Source organism: Gorilla gorilla, chromosome 6 (genome assembly GCF_029281585.2).
Source record: "Gorilla gorilla gorilla isolate KB3781 chromosome 6, NHGRI_mGorGor1-v2.1_pri, whole genome shotgun sequence".
In the NCBI taxonomy this organism is placed as follows: Eukaryota; Metazoa; Chordata; class Mammalia; order Primates; family Hominidae; genus Gorilla; species Gorilla gorilla.
The window spans coordinates 47916018-47939047 of NC_073230.2; the positions used below are offsets into that span (position 1 = coordinate 47916018).

The 23030-nt window shown below is 42.8% G+C and overlaps 1 protein-coding gene and 1 non-coding gene across 8 annotated transcripts in view; one reads left to right on the forward strand and one right to left on the reverse strand.

The window, feature by feature from the left end:
- The window catches only part of HECW1 (HECT, C2 and WW domain containing E3 ubiquitin protein ligase 1), a 449170-nt gene that overhangs the window by 340382 nt on the left and 85758 nt on the right, over positions 1-23030 (reverse strand). The window lies entirely within an intron of this gene.
- On the forward strand, positions 14919-15023 carry LOC115935430 (U6 spliceosomal RNA). The gene has a single exon (XR_004071065.2). It is a non-coding gene; the product is annotated as a U6 spliceosomal RNA (small nuclear RNA).

The following is a 23030-nucleotide window of genomic DNA, read 5'->3' on the forward strand; positions in this document are numbered from 1 at the left end:
CCCAATGGTAAGAGCTCAGGGAAAGGAGGAGCCTGCAAAGGAAACAGGCATCCACATGGTGGGGGAAGGTCACCTGTGACCATGGGAAGATAGACTGAATGCTACAAATCTCACACATGTCAGGTTTCCAGACTAATTGAATAATTTGAAACTCCTGTGTTAGCAAGCTTCCCCCTACGGAACTTGGCTCTCTATGGAAGAAGAACAGTATCTTTAGACTCTAATTCAGCAGTAGCAGCTGAAGAAAATATGATCAAAAGATCTCACCCCAGAAAGATGCATTGTACATTTCTTGTGCTCTTCCTCAAGGCACTTCAATCCTCTTCAGAGTCAACATTTTGAAAACATCTGATCCTAGATTAGAAAGGCCCCAAATGCAGTCCCTCTTATACAAAGTACCTTCTGGACATAGAACAGTCCATAATCTTTCAAAGATTGTTTGCATAATCTTTGAAAGATGTGCAAAATACAGAGATGGAACCAGATTTTATTGGAAGGAAAGCTGACTTGGTTCATGAGTATTCGGCTTCTTATTTTCAGAGCAAAAAAACCCCAGGTTCTCTGAATGGATCCAGGCTATTTCCTTGTGATTTGCAATGCTTACCTCAGTGGTTTTCCTGGAGAGCTTTACTAAGTACCTAAGCCTGGGTTCCAACCCCAGAAATTCTGACCTAATTGCTCTGAGATTCTAATGTGCCAAGACAGTTGAGGAACGCTGGCCTAGAGGAACTTTTAAACCTTAACGTCCATATGAATGACCTGCAGATCTTGTTAAAATGCAGATTCTGATTCAGTAGGTCTGAGACTAAGCATTTTTATTGAGCTACCAGGTGAGGACACTCTGGTCTAAGGACTACATTTTGAGTAACGAGGATCTGCATCTCATAATCGTCTCTGCAACAGTCATTTGGCATTGCCACCTATGATGATAAAATGCAATCAGCTCAACAATTAAAAACTAATCCTGCTGGGTGCAGTGGCTCACGCCTGTAATCCCAGCACTTTGGGAGGCCAAAGCAGGCAGATTGCGAGATCGACACCATCCTGGCTAATACAGTGAAACCCTGTCTCTACTAAAAATACAAAAAATTAGCCGGGCGTGGTGGTGGGCACCTGTAGTCCCAGCTACTCGGGAGGCTGAGGCAGGAGAATGACATGAACCCAGGAAGCGGAGCTTGCAGTAAGCCGAGATAGCGCCACTGCACTCCAGCCTGGGCAACAGGCTGTCCCAAAAAAAAAAAAAAAAAAACCTAATCCCTCTGACATTTAGTTTAGCAAATACTTACTGAGCACTTAGTGCACAAGGCTTAGCATTAGAGGCTTTAAGAGATAAGGAGATTTAAAAATTTGTGGTTCTGACTAGGGTTAGGAAAGGTAAATAGGCTTCATTTCAATTATCTTCTCTGATTGATTGGTACATATTTCATCCTTGGCCTAAAGAGATCAAAATATAAAATGACCCTGGAAACACAGTGTCAGAAACCACAGGATCTCCCTAATCCTCTAGATGTGGTGCCAGGTACCATCACATTCTTCTAGTGTATGTGAAATGGGACCCCTGGCAACTGTTGACTCACAGCTGCCTACCTAAACTCTCTTAGCCCTAAAGCCCAGGTAATTAACCCTACTAACTGATAAGGGATCCAAGTAACAAAAGTAATATGTACTGTCCCCTTACCAAATAGTACTCAAGGTGCTTCCAGGTCACTAGAAGAAAGATTCTTTAAAACATTCATCAAGGCCACAGTGTCTTGCAGAGGTAGGCACTAAATGCTGAGCCCAAATGGTCCCTCTCCAGCAGTAGGAGTCATGATCATGAATATGCATTTCTAATGGCTTCCTTCTGTGACACCAGCCACACAGGGACTGCACAGGGAGGCCTGTGAATTTCTGGCCCAGCCCTGCCCATTTTTAAAGCCAAGGGGCACCATAATGGAAAGCTCACAAGAAACTGGTCTCCCTTCTCTCCTTTGTTCCAGGGCAGGCCATGGGGGTGGAAGGGATTGGTGGCTGCCCTAAACCTACCATCTGGTTGCCAGGCCCAGGCACCAACACGTCAACATTTTCTTTAATGTACCTGCTCAGCCAAAAATGATTAGGATTCCTGTGTCCTAGAGTTTGGCTGGACTTTGTTTCCAATTCCTGGGAGGTAGCCTCTAAATCCTTGGAATTTCTTGGATGATAGTAGTGCCTTTGTTATTCACGGCAGGCTCTAATAGTTTATGCTAGAGCTGGTGGGCTCCTAGTTAGCTTATGCCTAAGAGATGACTTAGGATGAGGGCTGTGATTAGAGTGTTGTGTCTCTGAGTCACGTGACATCAGCCTGATCTTTGGAGAGGAGCTAGTGATTGAGGTCAGCCACATGGCCAATGATTCAGTCAACTATGCCTTCATATGAAACTCCAATAACAACTCTGGACGTGAAGACTCAGGCGAGCGTCCCTACTGGCAATACTCTGTGCTGGGAGGGTAATGCATCCTGACCCCGCAGGGAGAGGACACAGGAAGCGTTGCATTCTAGGTGCTCCCAGACCTCACCCTATGCAGCTCTTCTTTTGGCAGGTTCTGATTTGTCTCCTTTTGCTATAATAAAACTGTAATAATAAGTATACCACTTTCCTGTGTTCTGAAAGTTATTCTAGTAAATTAGCAAACCTAAGGGGTACTGGGAACTCCTAAATTTGTAGCCAGCTGGTAGAAGTGTAGGTGGCCTGGGGCCCATGGCCTTGTGGCAGTGTGTGGGGGACCGTGTTGACTTGCAAAGTCTGGCCCAGCACCAGGTAGTTGGTGTCAGAACTCACTGCAGGAGCCTTCCTCAGTTTCCCCAGCAGCACCGCACTGGAGGGCTGGCCCAGCTGACTGAGACTGTGTCCATTTCCTGCCCACAAAAGAACCTTTTGTGGTAGTAAGGGAGGATACCACCCCTCGTATTGTCTTATGCCCAATTTCTGCCTCCAAAGAAAGAAGAAGTAAAAACTAAAAGGCAGAAATGAAATCCACAAGTAGACAGCCCTGTACCACACCCTGGGCTGGTAATTAAAGATCGACCCCTGACTTAATCAATTATGTTATCTATAGATTACAGACATTGTATAGAAAAGCACTGTGAAAATCCCTGTTCTGTTCTGTTCTATCCTAATTATTGGTGCATGCAGCCCCCAGTCACATACCCACTGCTTGCTCAATCGATCATGACCCTCTCACACACACCCCCTTAAAGGGACAGGAATTGCTCACTTGGAGAGCTCGGTTGTTGGAGACAGGAGTCTTGCCGAAGCTCCCAGCTGAATAAAGCCCTTCCTTCTTTAGCTTGGTATCCGAGGGGTTTTGTCTGCTGCTTGTCCTGTTACAGTAGAAGTTATTAAGAAATTATTTTAGGCAGACAGAGAGGAAAAGGGGTCCTTGGAAAGTTTTCGTTTTTGAAGCGGCTCCAGAAACATTTCTTGTCCAGTAGGAAAGCCCTGGGTCTTAGAGCCTAGCTGGCAACCTTTGATATGCAAATGCAGGCCATTAGAAACTGGGTCCACCCAACATGGCGATTCCCACTGTTGTCCTCTTGCCCTTGCCCCTACATGTGCCTGGCAACATGGCCACTCCCACATATCCCCACATGTGTAGAACATCATGGCGCCCTGTATTTGCATACTAAAAAGCTAGAGTGGGAAGGCTAGTTTTTTTCGCAGGCTACATCAATGACATGCCTGGTCAAACCAATCCCCTGAGCCCTATGCAAATCAGACACCACCTCCTCCAGCCTGTTTATATACCTGGCTGGTGTTCCCCACAGGTGAGTTCCCTCTCTTGGCTCCCCGGCACTGCTCTCTCTGTCTCTGTACAGGGGAGCTTCTTCCTTCTTTCTTCTTCTTTCTTGTCTATTAAACTCTCCGCTCCTTAAAACCACTCCACGTGTGTCCGTGTCATTTTATCTAAATCACATGAGACAAGAGCCCTCATGTTCCTCCACTCATTGTATCACTTTCTCTATACACCTTCCAATCCTGGCTGGGGACTTGCTCCAAATTAATGAACCTCTTAAACCATGACATGCTCTTTTCCCTTGGGCTTTGTTCATCAAGAACTATCAATCCAGAAGATGAGGGTGGCTTTATCAGCCCATGAGTAAAACGCCCTAGGTATAAATGTTGCCCAAAGCCAGCTTTGCTGTGCCTTCCAAGACACTGTGATCTATACTGCTGGTCACAGGCACACTGTGGCCAGGTTCATTCCCTCTGCCCTGCCATACCCCATTCCTTGCTTCCTTCCCTTCTCCACCAAAATGTGTTATCAGGACCCAATTGCTTCTAAGATAAAGATGTGCATCCAAGATGTGATATCCTAAACCACTGCTGTGTTCAGATCCATGATACGTCTTGTCCTCTTGTTTGGAAAAAAATACCCTGAGCTCTAAGAGGTTCAGATGAGCAGGTTCTCAAGGTGACCCAGTGCTGCTGCAGGAGAAAGCAGTGAGGCCTCCTGCCTCCTCTCACCTCCCCTTGGATCATATTGCTGCTCAGGAATAACAATTCAATCCGTGATCTAAATATATCTTACAGTGAATGGCCCAGCATTGTGGTATTGATTTTTTAAGTTAAAAATACAAGATGAACTATCAGTTTTCACCTACAAAATCCTGTTTCTAAAGCTTCAAAATCCTTTTTGACACAGACTTTGTTGGGCCATTTACACAGCTCTCCTCCAAAGGGGAATCTAAAACTCTTCCTAATACCTAGCTGGTGCTGTGCCCCCATTCCCTCTAGTGGACCCCACAGGCCTCCCTGGGAGGCTTTTCTTCGAGGAAATCCTGCACTCTCCAGCCCCAGAAGGATCGGGTGCTGGTGGCCAGGCTTGTGCTAGATAACACTGCTCTTGGGCCAGAGATGGACATGGCACCAAAAGGAGCTAATTAATTAGATGCTCAGTGACCAAAAATAGTTCCTTTCCTGATAATTCTAAAAGACATGAGTGGTGGGTGTTAAGTCTTTGAAGTCCTCCAAACCACACACCAAGAGCTGTGTAAGGACATGGCCAAGAAATAGGATACAGTTCAGAAAGAGAAGAGGAGTGATGCCTAAGCCCCTCATCATTTTGCAAGTAAAGCTGTCTGCTGTATAATCTTATTACACTGATCCTTCTCTCCTCTTCCCCCTTTTACGGTCATTTGAAATTAGCTCAGGTAGGTTTCACTTCCTTGCAATCAGTGATTCTGGAGGGAGTGAGACATTCCCTGCTTTCGAGGGTACCCCAATTCATCTACAAATGAAAAGCAGCAACAGTATCTTTCATTAATTTGATATAGACATTCAACTATAATCCAACACCTACCCTAGTTACCAGAACTCATGCACTTGAAATAGAGAGAAACATGTTTCTTATTTCTTATCTGTATTCCCAGAAAGGGACTTCATTTAGCTGGAACCCAAAGTGTATTTTACATAGCTAACTGTGACTCAATTTTAATTTACAGTAGTGGGTTCAGGGTCAGAACTCAAGCATAAAGTGCCTATGCAGCAAAATATGAAGAGATGAGAAAGGTAAGTGAGTGTTTAAATTTATTCCAGTATTAAAAAATTTTGTTAGATAAAGGGCTCGCTTTTTTCATGTACTCGGTAATAAGTTGCTGTCATTAAAATGTGTGCCTAGCCTAGGGATGGGACACAAACAGGAGAGTGTGATCAGAGGAGCTATTAAAATGGTGTCTGAAAGCACTCTAATGCTGCCACTATGATCAGACTGTGAGCCATAGAACCCTTGACAGCTGGTCCCTCTGGTGCAAGGATGCTTTAAGATTACACTGCAGCTGGGAGTGGTGGCTCACGCCTGTAATCCCAGCACTTTAGGAGGCTGAGATGGGAGGATCACTTGAGGCCAGGGGTTCGAGGCCAGCCTAGGCAACATGGTGAAACCCCGTCTTTACTAAAAATACAAAAATTAGCCGGGCATGGTGGTGGGTGCCTGTAATCCCAACTACTTGGGAAGCTGAAGCAGGAGAATCACTTGAACCTGGAAGGCAGAGGTTGCAGTGAGCTGAGTTCACGTCACTGTACTCCAGCCTGGGGGAAACAGCAAGACTCTCAGAAAAAAAAAAAAAAAAATTACACTGCATTTGCCACACTGCTAAAGGGAAGCAGGATGTGGGCTAGTGGAGACTTTTGTCCCTGGGGCTAACACGGCATCTGGGGAGCAGTACCAGGCAACATCTTCAGCTTACCATGATCCAGGAAAGAGAAAAACTCAGTGGTGCTGATGGCTAAGGTGGATGGACTGCCTTCTGCCACAGCAGAAACCTTTAAGGCATTAAAAACCTGCTTCGGCTGGCATGCGGTGGCACACACCTGTAATCCCAGCACTTTGGGAGGCTGAGGTGGGCGGATCACGAGGTCAGGAGTTTGAGATCAGCCTGGCCAATATGGTGAAAGCTCGTCTCTCCTAAAAATACAAAACTTAGCTGGGCATGGTGGCGCACACCTGTAGTCCCAGCTACTCAGGAGGCTGAGGCTGAAGAATCACTTGAACCCAGAAGGCGAAGGTTGCAGTGAGCCCAGATTGCACCACTGCACTCCAGCCTGGGTGACAGAGCAAGACTCTGTCTCAAAAAAACAAAAACAAAAACAAACAAACAAACAAAAACCTGCTTCATCTCACCAGACTCAGCTTTCATCTTATAAAACAAAGACCATATAAAATGACAGACAGAATAGGAATTCTGTCTTCTACCTGACTCAGGGCCAGAGACTACTTCCATAAACTGTACAACATCTCTCCGTCATGGGGTCAGACAGTTTGAAGAAACTACAGTGGTCTCTGTCTGCCCCACTCCTCTGCCTGGTCTCTGAACACTGGCCCTATACGTCCTTGGAGACACAGCAGTGACCAGAACAAAGCTACAGAGGGAGGCACAGACATGGTAGAGGATGTTGACCTAACTCCTTCAGCATTTGACACATCAATTTAATAAAATATAACAGTATACAGGGACTCTGATTTAAATAATATCAGTTAAGTAGATGTCTTTCAAGATCTTTACAATCAAAGAATAGACTGTTTTCTAATATCCATGGACCATTTACCAAAAATTGATCATACAAGGGCCTCAAAGAAAACCTTGATAAATTATGAAATGCATAAAGAGTGGTGATAACATTTTCTGACTGCAAAGCAAATAGGATAGATATTGTATTAATAATACAACTTTGAAGTTTAAAAATACCTTAACCATTCGTTAACGATTTAACCTTTGGTTAAAAAGGAATTTTAAATTGCAATTACATACAGCTCAGAAATGAAAGACAATGAGAATGCCACAAAAGGAATACAAATAAAATTATGTGCAACAGTGGAATCCATAGCATTACGTAGGATTGCCGTCTAGCCAGCACTGGCTGGGTCAGCCATGCTGACCATGTTAGGACAGGGCAACGCTTCTGTGAGGATTGGAAAACAGCACTGCTTTCAGCCTCTCTGGGGACAACCGACCCTTGCAAGGTGCAGCAGCTAAAGGGTTAATGCGGGCACAGTAAGGGCTCTCCAGGAGTCCCAAGGGCAGTGTGCATTCTGACTAGGCGGTGCCTATACAGTCACTGGTAATTAAATATTGTACAGTTTAGCTGCTATTGTTAGAAAACAAGAAGAATGTAAATCAAGAACCTGAAAATTCAATCCTTACATTTTTTAAAATCAGGATAAAAAGAACAAAGCAAACCCAAGGAGAGCAGGAAGAGTAAGTGAATAAATACCCAAAAGGTGTAGGCTACCTTGCACCTGCCTCTTCTGTCCCACTTTGCTCTTCCTGCCCTGGGTCCTGGGACGCTGACTGGGAGGAGGCATTCATGGGCCCCCTCACCGGCTGCCTCCCAGCTGGGTTCAGCCAATGTGGAACACACAGAAGACTGGAGGGAGGGAGAAGTGCAAGGTCAGAACATGCCCCCACATGGTTCCCTCACTGCGGGCTGTGAGCTGGCCCCTCTCTGGGGGTTCCTCCTCCTTCTGGGCTAGTGCCCGTGCCCACCTGCATCTGCTCATGCCTGCCCAGCCACCCTGCCATCTCCTGTGCTCTGTCCATGCCTTGGTCAACAGTCCTTTTATGAAATGCTCCTTAAATTAGGCACCTTGAGTTTGCCATAATTTCCTGATTGGATCCTGACTGACATACTAACGATCACCACCACCACCACCACAGAACAATAAAAACAAAACAAAACAGGGGCAGGGGAAAGTAGCGTTGCCATCTAAATTAAACAGCTATTTTTTGACAAGGATATATAGATGCATATACACAGATACACACATGAAACTCTAGTTTGTCTAGTTTTTTGTACCTATTACTCAGAAAAGTTATTTGAATATATATTTGAATGCATTATTTCCTAAGTTATTTATTATGATATTTATATTACTCTAGTTCTTTAGATGGCATTCTTTTATTCTTTAAAAGCTGTTTTCCCTATCAAGGACAGTTATAATCTCCTTTCACATTTCTAATATTGTTTATTTGCTTTATTTTCTCTAATTTTACATGTATGTACATCCATGTATAAAAACAAAAAAATGTATTTGAAAAAATGAAAAATAACTATAAAAATTAGAGAGAAATATATACGAAAAACTAGAAAAACTATAGAAATACATATGTGTATTTCAACTAGAAAAGAAAAACTAGAGGGAAAAAGCAAGTAAACAATAGCAGTAATATAGAAGATTACGATCACCACCAGTAGGGAAAACAGCTTTTAAAGAATTAAAATAAAGGTCTCTAAAGGTCTAATAAAATAAATTCCAAAATCCTGATGAAATGTTTAATTTCCTGAAAAAATACATACTGATTTGATCACGTAGAAACTTTATACCTTTTGTTTTTCTCATTGCAATCATATTCCCATTCTAAGTCCCCAACAAAATTTCTTCCTAATGCTATAGCTATTTATGATGTAAAGCCTTTTCTTAATTATATCATTCTTTTCTGTGATAAAAATATGTATAAAGATTTAAATTTAATTTTTAAAAAAATTATTGGCCGGGCACAGTGGCTCACGCCTGTAATCCCAGCACTTTTGGAGGCTGAGGCGGGTGGATCACGAGGTCAGGAGATCGAGACCATCCTGGCTAACACGGTGAAACCCCATCTCTACTAAAAATACAAAAAATTAGCTGGGCATGGTGGCGGGCGCCTGTGGTCCCAGCTACTCAGGAGGCTGAGGCAGGAGAATGGTGTGAACCCGGAAGGTGGAGCTTGCCGTGAGCCAAGATCACGCCACTACACTCCAGCCTGGGCGACAGAGCGAGACTCCGTCTCAAAAAAAAAAAAAAAAAAAAAAAAAATTCTTATGATCACCAGCTCTAAGTGTTAAACCATTTCTTCCAGGTTGAGTAATCAATTAGTATTGTTAGAGTTATCATCAGTAGTATACAGATGATCCAAACAAAATAAGCACATGTCATTTATGATAAAGTCTCTTATCATGAAATCATCTTTAATGATTTACAAGTCAATAACTCAATCAAGTCAGTCCTGCTTCAGTTTGATGAACGTAAAAAACTTGAAAACACCTCACTTGGGGCAAGATTTGTTACCCAGTCCCAGAGTCATGCACTTTCTGGGAAGTATATAAAAAAGACTTATCACGCCTTATCAGGTGATGGAGAATTACACCTGCTATTCTTTCACCGAGAAATACATAGATTAACTCATGAAAAGGCAAGAAAATTGACATATTACTAATTTCATTACTCTTTTACTGATATAATATTGTAATAATATGATTTAATCTTAGCTCATGCTTTAAATATACTTTTGTCATAATCTTAGAGCTACAGATTTAGTCGTTCTATTTGTGGAAAATATCTACCATATAATATAAATGGCAAAGCCAGTCCTCTTTGTCAAACCAACTAGCCAAATAAGATCTTTTTCAGAAAAATGTCTGACTTCATTTTAAAATCCAGATAAATGTGTTAATGTACATTTTAAAGAATATTAGAAATATGACTGGAAATAAAGTAAAAGATGCAATTTGTAAGTTAGAGTACTTAGACATTCCAGTAAGATTAAAATAATGAAGATCTAATATATTTATCCATTTTAAAGTAAGTTCTATAAACAAGATAATAAATCATTCTCATTACTTAATTTGCTATAGTGCAATGTAATTTGCAGCTAAAATTACCAGTTACTTAAGAAGAGTGCAGCATAATAGCCTTGGCCTCCCTTCTGTAATTGTGTGCATATGATTTGGTTTTGAGGAACAGTTAAATGAGTCTCATGTATAAATACCAGAAATAACTCCAATAGTCTTGTTAAACATAATTATAACATAATTTATATATTTTAAAAAGTGAAAAGAATATTTTGCTAAAAATTATCAGTCTAGCAGCTAGTATATAATTTTGTTTAGTATTAATAGCAGGAAAAAATTATTGAATGTTTTATAAGATGGCAAATGACTGTAAATAAAGAGTGTATGATCTGATTTGATAAACCAGATTTTGACTACCTTAATTAATAACACAACCCTAATCTGAGAGAGATTGGGTAAAAGTTTTATTCATGCATTTCATTTAATAGCCTTGAAAATGTTGATAGTTCAGGAAACATCACAACTGTGTTTACAAGAATCAATAGCAAAAATCTCTTTGAGGAGACTGTTCTCTTAGCTGAGGGATGAGTGCTGAGGACAGGTGTAAAGAAATGCTTAAATTGAAATATGGGTAGGCGTTGTTTCCAATATTCAGTCTTTCTTACAGTGCTCTCTTTGCCTTGTTCTCCTGTAAGTCTCCCTTAAGAACTCCTTGCATAGTAGACAGGCAGAGGTAAAGTCATTAAAATGAAACTTGTCATTACTCCACATACCATACATCTGAAGAATTCCAAACATCACAAACATGCAGGACAAAGCATCCCCTTCTAACACCACCCTTTATTCTTAACTGAGGTGTATAAGGCAGAAACAGAAGGGAAGCTCAAAGGGTTTATGATGTCTTGATTTATTATTTTGAGAAAGGTTTTCCCTTTGTTCAATATCCTCAAAGTTTTATGCTCTGTGGGTAATGCACAGGTAAAATTTGAGGGAGGCAAGGGGGAACGCTCCCCTTTTGTGAAGGGTTATTATGAACACAGGTTTATTCTAGCAGGTCAATTTTAGAAAAGAATAGATAGAAGTTGAGGTTTTGAGGACAGGATTCCATAGAATCTCCATGCTTGAGTCCCCCTTGGAAAGTCTTTCACCCCTGGGAATCATGCCCTCTGGTGGGAGGACACTGTCCCATGAGACTGGGAGTTCCCTGAGGACAGAGATGATCAATCGTAACTCTCCCTGCATCCCTAGCATCCACAGGGTGCCCGCACGGAGCATTCACACTTGGATACTTACAGAACCGGTTCATTCATTCACGGAGGAGAAAGGTGATGTGTCAGATGGAACTTAAACAATGGGAACTGCCTGAATAAGCCAAAAGCAGTTTTATTTACATAAAATGGTAAAGGTTGGATTTTTCATCCTGATATTTAGCCTACCTGCCTCCATACTGAGAGACAGGACTAGCTGGATTTCCTAGACCGACTAAGAATCCCTAAACCTAGCTGGGAAGGTGACCGCATCCACCTCTAAACACAGGGCTTGCAACTTAGCTCACACCCGACTAATGAGAGAGCTCACTAAAATGCTAATTAGGCAAAAATAGGAGGTAAAGAAATAGCCAATCATCTATCGCCTGAGAGCACAGCAGGAGGGACAATACAATGACCGGGATATAAACCCAGGCATTCCAGCCGGCATCGGCTACCCTCTTTGGGTCCCCTCCTTTTGTATGGGAGCTCTGTTTTCACTCTATTAAATCTTGCAAGTGCACGCTCTTCTGGTCCGTGTTTGTCACGGCTGGACCTGAGCTTTCGCTCGCCGTCCACCATTGATATTTACCGCTATTGCAGACCCACTACTGACTTCCACCCCCCTGGATCTGGCAGGGTGTCCGCTGTGCTCCTGATCCAGTGAGGCGCCCATTGCTGCTCTGGATTGGGCTAAAGGCTTGCCATTGTTCCTGCTTGGCTAAGTGCCCGGGTTTGTCCTAATTGAGCTGAATACTAGTCACTGGGTTCCATGGTTCTCTTCCGTGACCCAAGGCTTCTAATAGAGCTATAACACTCACCGCATGGCCCCAGATTCCATTCCTTGGAATCCATGAGGCCAAGAACCCCAGGTTAGAGAACACGAGGCTTGCAGCCATCTTGGAAGTGGCCCAACACCATCTTGGGAGCTCTGGGCGCAAGGATGCCCTGTAACAATACCACACACACACACACACACACACACACACACACACACACACACACACACACACACACTCACTTCTACTTGATCCTTCTTGAGTCTTCTATCAGTGGCCCAGGCATGCAAAAATCCTGTCTCAGGATGACCTGAGCCCCTCTTAATGATGTTCTACCAGAGCCACCCAGGGCCTCATACTCTGCAAGTTTTCCTATTCTCACCTCATCACAATGCACCTTTTCAATGACCTATCTCCACAATAAGTTCTTTTTGGGCAGTGACAATAGACACATCAACTTCTATGAAACCCCTCCAGTTAAGAGAGTCCTTGGTCAGCAAGGTCTCCCCAACCAGGCAGTGGGACAAGCTGCAGGGATCCTTCTGTGGGAAGGAAGGCCCTGCACTCAGACTCCACATACGGCTGGGTCTGCTCAGGCCAGGAAACTGCCAGTCCCCGGCTCTTGACTTAAAACCATCAAGAGCAGTAGATTTTAAGTTTCTCTCAACTCTGTCCGACCTTCGCTTTGGAGAAGAGCCCAAAGTTCAGAGTGGTGGCTGTGTTCCTTTGGTTAAAGTTCCGCTCTGACATATTGAGTACCTCACCTTAAGTAGAGATGCTGTGGGACTGGGCACGGCAGATGACCTCGGGGTGAACGCCAATGCCCGGCCCGTCTCGTGATTTGCTCTATTAATGCTCCCTTCACTCTTCTGGAATGCCTGCCTCTCATTTTGCTTCAGCTCCTTCCTGCCAGCATTCAGATATGTCCACTCCTCCACATTCCTCTCACTCAAACAACCAATTTTCTTTTCTCCTTCCCAGCAGACTTGTGGAAAGACATTGATACTCCAGGCTTCGCATCTGTACGTCTCCATCAAATCTTACCCAGTTGTAGCCTGGCTGCAAAATCACTCTCCAACTGAAACTTTTTTCACAGAGAAAAAAAATGGGCAAGGAGGCTCTTTCTTGCAAATTCTAATCTCTTTGAGACAGGAGAGAGAGAGAAGTTCCCTTGTAAATTTGACAGTGCTTTACAGAGGAGACAGGAGCCGCGAGATACCCCTGAGAAATAAAATAATAGTCATTGGCCTGAAAAAGGCAGAGAACCGGATCCAGAGTGAAAGGCTCAGGAAGCAGAGTGAGGCCTGGTGCCTGCAGAGTGTCACACACCCGCAGGCCCTGGCTGAGGACACTTGCCTGCGAGGCATCATCAGCTCTGGTTCTGATCAGCAGGAGCAACAGGGGACAGGGGAGCATGGGTCTTCAGGGGGCCAGCTTGCTGTATGTGGTCCTGCCTGGAAACCATTTACCACGATGGCGATCATGGGCAAGATTGTGAGGGGCTCAGTGGGTCTGATGCCACTGTTACGCTGGCTTCATAAAACAATTTGGGGCCTCATACCACAGGGCAAGCTGAGCTGGCATGAAAGGCTGCCCGCCTCCCACTCCTAACCCTGCCCTACCTGCCTCAAATACATAAAAATGCTAAATAAGAGGTAATGCTTTGTGCATATAGCCAAGTTCAATATCAAAAGAGGTGCCAGGAATGAAGCAAAATCTTCTAAAAGCCAGGGTGACTAGGCTAAAATGGAAGCCAGAGGCAGGCACAGGTATTTCAGAGCCAGATCCGGGCCTCAGCCTCCAAGAGTGTGTGGCTTCTGATGCTCTTGCAGGGAGATGAATCCAGACCTCCGGTTCCACGCTGGAAGCCAGACACCTTGGAGGGCTGGCTTGTTGCTTCGGTGGAAAGAAACAGCACTGACCACCAGCCCTGGGAAACGGTGGCTCCAAAGAGGTTAAGAGGGATCAGAATTGCCTAAAAGGAGCATGTCCTAGACCTAAACCACCAATGAGAATGAAGCCAGAACTCGCACTGTGTGGGTAGTAAAGAGACACACATTTGCTTCCCCAGCTGAAAACTGACACAAAAAATTACCCTAAACTGCTGAATCCTACAAGGCCCAGAAGAGATCAGTGTGAGCTCTCCCATGGAGATACTGCCAGGCCCAGACCCTGGGGACTGTCAGTGATAGAAAACTACCAGGAGAGGCAGCAGGTGAAAGACCGGGAGACTTTAACCCCAATAACTCAGGATAATAAAACAGCTCAAGAGAACACTTAAAATAAGAATGTCACCTTTCATTGTTTCGAGGTAAAGGAAGATGTGAGAGTCATAAGACAGTAACAGGACCCTGTGGGAAAAGACCAAGTTGATTTGCAAAAGAAGCAAAGGAATTCTACAATGAAACATCTAGCCATTGAAATAGAGAAATCAATAGAAGGTTGAAAGAGCAGACTTCAGAGAATTAGTCTATTGGAAAAAAGATTTGAGAAAATCACTCAGATGTCACATGAAGAGGTAAAGATCTGGAAAATATGAGGGTTTGAATAATAGGGAAGAGAAATGAAAATGTCCATTATCTATTAACAGGAGCTCCAGAAACAGAAAAAGAAAATGGGAGAGGAGGGATGTTTGAAGGGATGATGGTGAAGTTTCCAGATATAAAGAAAAATGGAATTTCTAACTGAGGCAACATCACAACTCCTAATCAGAATGAATTAAATAAATCTACACAAAGGTACAGCTTAGTAAATCTGCAGACCATAAAAAGACAACTACTTTAATTACCAAGAGAAGAAAGATTATCTCAAAAGTAATGGCAGTGTTCATTTCTGCAACACACCTGCCAGAATTGGAACAGTAAGAGAAGATAAGCATGGCTCCTGCACGAGATGACACGCCGAACTGTGAAGCATTCCATGTTTTTTAAAGTACAATAAGCCAGGAATAGAAAGTTAGGCACCATATGTTCTCATTCATACCTGGAAACTAAAAATGTTGATCTCATAGAGGTTAAAAGTAGAGCAGAGGATACTAGAAGCTGACAAGTGAAGGGGGAGGGAAGGATAGGGAGAGGTATGTTAAAAGACATAAAATTTCAGCTAGGCAAGAGGGATCAGTTCTAGGTTCTATAGCATGGTAAGATGACTACAGTTAACAGCAATATATTATATAGTTTCAAATAGCTATTAAATAGAAGGAGGGTATTGAATGTTTCCAAGACAAAGAAATGATGAATGTTTGAGATGGCAAATATGCTAATTACCTTGATTGCATCACTATCCATCACTTTGTACACCACGAATGTACAATATTATTTGTCAATTTAAAAATAGAATTTTAGGCGGCATGCGATGGCTCACATCTGTAATCCCAGCACTTTGGTGGCTGAGGCGGGCAGAGCACTTGAGGTCAAGAATTCGAGACCAGCCTGGCCAACATGGTGAAACCCCGTCTTTACTAAAAATACAAAAATTATCCAGGCATGGTGGCATGCACCTGTAATCCCAGTTAGTCTGTAGGCTGAGGCAGGATAATTGCTTGAACCCGGGAGGCGGAGGTTGCAGTGAGCTGAGATCGCACCACTGGACTCCAGCCTGGGCGACAGAGCAAGACTCTGCCTCAAAAATAAAAAAATAAAAATTTAAAAGGTAATGGCAATTAGGCAAAAGCACCTTCTTACAAAGCAGAAAAGGACTTCGGAAGATAATGCAATAATATACTCAAAATGCCAAGTGAAAATACAACAGCTATCCTAGAATTATATATTTAGCAAGTCTGTCATTCAATAATAAAGGTTAACTCAGCTATAACAAAGACCGAGAGAGTTTTTCATTCTAAATAGCTTAAAGATTATTTCAGCACAAAGAATACTGAATCTAGAAGTGAACTGGATTTAAGAAACCATCTGAAGAGATGAAACTGGCAAACATTTTGATTCACTTAAATATGAACCGAGTGTAAAAATAATGATAAATGACCAGACTTAGAAGTTTACAAAAAGAAGGAAATAAAAGCAGCACCCAGCACCCAGTATGGGAGGTGGGGGAGGGAAGCTGGGCATTGTAAGGCTTTTGTGGTGTTAGAGTACAATACAGAGATTAATGAGCTTCAGTGTTCATAAAGTTAATTACGCCTCTTAAAAAATGAAAGTTAACCACTAAAGAATTGAAGTAGAACACATTACTTCCAAGCTAGTGGGGGACTGAGGGGAGGAAAGAAAGCTATAAAACAAAATATGTTTGATCCAACAGAGAGCAGAAGAGACAAAAAATAAAAGACCAGAAAAAAGCATGGTAGACCTTTTTCGCCAACCCTTACCTTCGCATCCCATTTCCCTCTCCTCTCCCCTGTCTTCCTAACCCCTTGATTTACAGAAATGACAGAGCCTCCCGGAAGATCCTCTTGACTCCATGGCAGATCAGCTGCCGCATTCCTGGTGTCTGTTCCCAGAGCTCCCAGAACTCCACCATCAGAACCCTTAAAATGCTCCCTTGTGAGTGCACATGGTAGGGGCTCATCTAAAAGTATTAATTCATGTGTTTCCTCTGTACATTAATTTGCTCTCCGGTTCCAAAAGATGGGTTTTCTCCCCTAGTCCAATGTAAAGAGGAGAAAGAAAGAGCCACAGCCTGTAGTGCCAGACAATGTATGCTTATGGAGAATTTCAGTGTCCAGGGGAGGAAGTGGCAGGGGAGAGAGGGTGTCCTGGATGGGGAGGGGTAACAAAGACCTTCTCCTTGGAGGGCTAAAGGACAGGCTGGAAGGAAGATGGGGCCCAGCTGTGCTCAGTGTAGGGGGCCCCCAGCCGCCTGCACTGTGGACCACAAATCATCCAACAGCCCTGGGCACTTATAACTCTCCCATCATCTTGCCCTGAAATGAGAGTAAGGGACCTGAAGATCTTGGGTAGGGGTAGGACAGAAGGGACCTTGTCCACTGACCATGATGAAACTGAGGAGAACCGATTAGAAATTTTTTGAACAGCTGAAGCAGCTGTGGTCACGAGACCACTGTACATGGCCAGGCATGCTGTGGAGTGTACAACCTGCACGACATTCTTACTGCAGACACAATGAGTCTTGTTTTAACTGCCAATGTTGGGACAAAGACTCTCCTTGACCAGACTCTATTCAGAGTTCTCAAGCAGGCCTTGACCTTGGCCTAGAAGAACTACGACTTGCAGCACAAGTGATTTCATCCACCCCACTACAGGAAAAGTCTTGAATAAACACTAGCATAGTTCCCATCAGTTCCAGGCTGTGTTCCTAGGATGACAATTCCAGCCCCCTTAAAATGCCTGCCTGAGAAAACTCAATGCTGCCGAAAGAATTTATTGTTTGTTTGGGAGGCCAAGGCGGGCCGATCATGACGTCAGGAGTTTGAGACCAGCCTGGCCAACATAGTGAAACACCATCTCTACTAAAAATACAAACAATTAGCTGGGCATGGTGGTGGGTGCCTGTAATTCCAGCTACTTGGGAGGCTGAGGCAAGAGAATCTCTTGAATCCAAGAGGTGAAGGTTGCAGTGAGCCAAGATCGCACCACTGCACTCCAGCCCGGGCAACAGTGCGAGACTCCATTTCCAAAAAAAAAAAATTACTGTTTGTTTCAGACAACATCTGATGATAGGCCTCTGAGCTCACTTTCTTAGGGCATTTACTTTAGAAAGCTTGCAATTATATATTCTTTCTGTGCCCGTTTGAGATAGAAACCTTCTACCACCCAGAAATGTCCCATCAAGTATGTGGGAGCCATCTCTTTGAAATGCAAACATTCAGTGAGATAGCTCTCTTGTCTCCCAGTTCCTGCGGGATGGTAAGATCCGAACTTTGTGGGGCCTTAATCCAGTTGGCAAAACTATGTCCCATCCTAAAGATAGGAGACTTTTGTTTCTCCTCCAGGTAAGTGTCAATGAACAAACTCAGATGGCCTAAACCCAGAGACCACCCCCTTACCTTCCTTTAGTCCCTTGCGTTTAGCACATATCACCTTTGTCTCAGGGGAGCTGAGCTGAGGTTTCACTGAGGTCTCTTCCTTACTGCAGTAGTACTGACTAGAATCCGTCTTGTCTCCTTAACTAGTGTTCAGCTTTGTGTTTCTTTGACAATTCCAAGCTGGGCCAAAAGTTCCATGAGGGCACGGCCATGCCTGTCTTGTATAATTGGCCACCACCAGAGTCAAGGTGTTCAGTAGATATTTACATAATGAATAAATGAACATAAGATTTTTTTTCACTTGATTTGCACTCTGATAGTGAGTTGCATCCTTTAACTGCCATCTTGCAAAAAATACAGTGCTGGACAAACGAATGCACCAAGAAAATGACTTAGGGTTTCTTGAACAAAATCTACTGCCAACTAATCATGGAGTGATTTCACTGCCATGGGTTTATTTTGTTTATTCAACAAACTTTACATGAGTCATGCAAAATGGTCTTCAGTTTCATGCTTTCTTTTGAAATTTCCTCAGGATAAGAATGAACTAACACAATGATGGAGCAACAAAATTAGCTGCTTTGACACCTACTGTTGAAGAAGGCAAAAATATTTATTTATTATGGTGCCGAGGTATAAGAGTTCTAACCATAATCTGCCAAGAACCTCAAGAATTATTGATGTCTTGAACTAAATAGTCACAATCAGCATTCTTGCTAAGCAACAATTCATTTGTTATTACAAGTTCAAAATAAATTCTTTAGGTAAGACAAAGAGAGTCCATTTATAATTCAATTTGTGCTTTTTTCAGCAATATACATCTAAACATAGTGAATACAAGATATTACATAATAGCAAGAATTGTCAGCTATTAAATACATACAATTTAAGAAAGTGGGGTATGCAACTGCAAAAGGATTGTAACATTAAAATACAATAATCCTTTTGATATGTTACTGATGACAATACACAATTACCCATTAAAAAGTGATGTGGCTTGGCTGGGAGTGGTGGCTACCACCAGTGACCAGCATTTTGGGAGGCTGAGGTGGGTGGATCATTTGAGGTCAGGAGTTCAAGACCACCCTGGCCAATATGGCGAAACCCTGTCTCTACTAAAAATACAAAAATTAGCTGGGTATGGTGGCAGGCGCCTATAATCTGTAATCCCAGCTATTCAGGAGGCTGAGGCAGGAGAATCACTTGAACTGGGGAGGCAGAAGATGCAGTAAGCAAGATTTTGCCACTGCCCTCCAGCCTGGGCGACAAGCAAGAAAAAAAAAGAGTAATGTGGCTTTATTCTTACAAGAAACAAAAAATATCCTTATCCTTTGTTCAGTAATCTCACTCCAGGAATTATCTTTACAAAATAATCGAAGAAGGAAAAGAAATAATATATGGGATGTTCACTGCTATATTATTTGCAATATTACACAAAAAAGGAAACTAAGAGAGGACTATCTCAATAAGTTAGGGAACATCAACTTCCTGTAGCATGTTGCAGCTATCACAACTGATGATGATAAAGATAATATAGCAAAATAAAACTATTTGAAATATAGTAAGTATAAAAGGCAAGGAGACGGCTGGGCATGGTGGCTCACCCTTGTAATCCCGGCACTTTGGGAAGTCGAGGCAGGCAGATCGCCTGAGTGTCACGTGCGTCCGTGTGAAGAGACCACCAAACAGGCTTTGTGTGGGCAACAAAGCTGTTTATTTCACCTGGGGGCAGGTGGGCTGAGTCCAAAAAGAGAATCAGCGAAGGGAGATAGAGGTGGGGCTGTTTTATAGAATTTGGGTAGGTAGTGGAAAATTACAGTCAGAGGGGGTTGTCCTCTGGCTGGCAGGGGTGGGGGTCACAAGGTGCTCCGTTGGGGAGCTTCTGAGCCAGGAGAAGGAATTTCACAAGGTAATGTCATCAGTTAAGGCAGGAATCAGCCATTTTCACTTCTTTCGTGATTCTTCACTTGCTTCAGGCCATCTGGATGTATACATGCAGGTTACAGGGGATATGATGGCTTAGCTTGGGCTCAGAGGCCTGACACTGAAGTCAGGAGTTCAGACCAGCCTGGCCAACATGGTGAAACCCCATCTCTACTAAAAACACAAAAATTAGCTGGGCGTGGTGGCGGGTGCCTGTAATCCCAGCTCCTCGGGAGGCTGAGGCATGATAATCGCTTGAACCCGGGAGGCAGTGGTTGCAGTGAGCCGAGATTGTGCCACTGCACTCCAGCCTGGGGGATAGAGTGAGACTCTGTTTCCAAAAAAAAAAAAGGCAAGGAGAAAAATGTTATGATTATAATCTTATAATAATTATGTATGTATATGAATATGAAAAAGAATATGGAAAAGGAAAGATACTTTTCTTTTTGGTTCTGCAACTATTGTCATTATTGATGTCATGTTTTTAGTGCCCAAAAATATGCACACACAATTTTTTGCTGAGAGAGAGATCCTATGGAGTACAGATCTTGACCAAAACAAATGAGAAAACTGTTGGGAGAGGACAGTGTGCATTGTGCAGACTCTAGTACAAGACTCTGTGTTCAAAGTCTGGCTCTGCCACTGACTAGCTAGGTATCCTTCAGCAAGTTACTCAACCTCTGTAGCCCTTGGCTTTCACATCTACTTGTATTTCATAGGGTTACTCTGAGGGTTAAATGAGTAAGTGGAGCATCATAAGTATCTGGAGCATCATGAGTAGTTCAGTGTTGGCTAAGCATTATTTTTATTATCATCAAGGAACCTCTTTACACAGAAGTCTCCTTATTATGAATTTCTCTGAAGCTCTCACAGATAAAATGGACTTTGATTCTACCCCAGAGTCGTAAGTCATACTTCTCTCACATGAACCATTATTTTAGTCAGTCCTTTATCTATACTTGGACATTTAGGCATTTTTCTTTTTGCTTTTATGTCCTAATGTTAATGAAATCTTCAAGCATATATTTTTTTCGTTTAGTTGTAAGAATTCAGCATAGATATTTCTCTCCACACAAGACCATTCTCTGGACATAAGTCATTGCAGACAAATTCTCTGACCAAGATTCCCTAGTCTAGAGTCTAGGAGAATTGCTGATTTTCTTTGGTGACTTCGTGCAGGAAAAAGACTTGGAAAGTGGAATTGTGAAGAAAATGTCAGCTTTACCATTTGCGTACCTTAAGTCACAAATCTACCACGGGGAATGTAAAGATGAATGAACACTGGCTGTTCCATTACTGTTTTTCTTATCATAATTACCCTAAAAATATTATAGGTTTACAGAAAAGCCCCCTAGCATCCCATCGAGCGTGGATTCTCAGTTTGACTTCTGGGCATCCTTCCTCCTTTTGTGTTAACACAGCATGCTTCCCCATGAACAGGCACAGAGGTAATTCTCTGTACATCCTGCCTCTACAGGCTCATGGACTTCCGCAGCCTCAGCTCTAGAAGAAAGACTCAGAAATCTGCATTTCCAGCTTCCAAACCCCCTTCTCCGGAGCTCTGTGATTGGGACTGCCTCTTCCATTGGAGTGTCCTCTAATTCACCACGCCCAGAGAGCAGGAGGGACTTGGGTAGGCCAGTCAAGGGACATTTTGATGAAAAGGAACACCAAGGGCCAGTGTGTGATGGATTTGAGTCCAGCCTAGAGCAAGTCTGTTACTTTTTGTCCACGGTCTTCAAGCTGAATAACACACACACACCTCCCCTATCACAAATGTCCTTCTCCCACGTTTCAAAATAACAGAGGTGTATTTCTTCCCCACTGTGACTCTTACATCGACTCTGGAAATAAAAACCTTCTGGAAAATGAAGAAAGGGTTAATGAGATCATGTCCGTGTGAAGCTTCCTTCCATCAAGCCGCTTTGGTAAGGTTTCCCATGTTGCTGGCTTTGTAGCTATTTTTGTTTAGGGTAAAGCATGGAAACAGAGTCAGAGGTGAGCATGTTGGGCCACATTGCTATGTTTGATAATAAGACTTACTATCCAACAGGGAGGCAGAGGTGGTAATAAGTTTTGAAGACCCTGTTTCTTCTATTACCCAGCTGAAGCCAAATTGCTCCTGCAAGAGCTGGCCATAAGAGCAGAGCAATGAGCCCGGGACAAAACATTGGCAGCAGAAGAGCTTTATTTCATCAGACAAGAGAACATGGCAAAGCTCTGTGTCTCACCTGTGTATTTATCTTAGAAGGCAACCTCAGAAGTGGGATGGCTGTCTCAGCACACACATTAACACAAAGGGTTTGAATCTAAAAAATTGGAAGGTAGGATTACCCAACAGAGAAGAAATCTGACTTGGCTGCTGGGTTTGCTGAAGAGGACTGGCTTTGCAGATTTTGTTAAAAGGTGATCATTTTACTAATTGAGTGACATGAATGAGCCAAAATTTTCCATTCTTAAGTTTTTGACGAAAGCATTTTAAAAGAAGATTTAAAAATACTGCATTATATTACAAAGGTGTACTAATGGACAATATTTCAATCTTACTTTTTCTAACAGTATTAATCAATTATAGAAGGTACCGCTAATAAAATAAGTATAATTAATGTCATTCAGGAAAGCCTTTTTTTGGTAGATGTTCCAGAAACTGAGACAATGACTCTAATTTGGGCCAATCAAATCCGTTTGAAAGTTAACTGGTTTCTAGTACTTTTAAAAAATAGAGGAGAACCTAATCAAATTGTCAGATAATAGGACCTTAAAAGTAATTTTCTGTGATTTTTGGCATGAGCCCTAGAAGGAGTTATAAAAATTGAGCGACGCTTAGTCACTTCTTCCATTCCTATGTACTTATTCACAGATTATTACTATAACCATGCCCCTAAATACAAACAGAATTAAATCTTAAAATTGCCCTCACTACTTACAGCAGTGAAATTAAAAAACAACCACAACAACAAACCAAACGTGCATATATAGAATTTATGCCAAAACTGTCTCATTTTAACAGGAAATAGCATTCATTCGTGGGTACTGGAACACGAGAGAAATAAAAGCCCCTTCCTACTCAGTA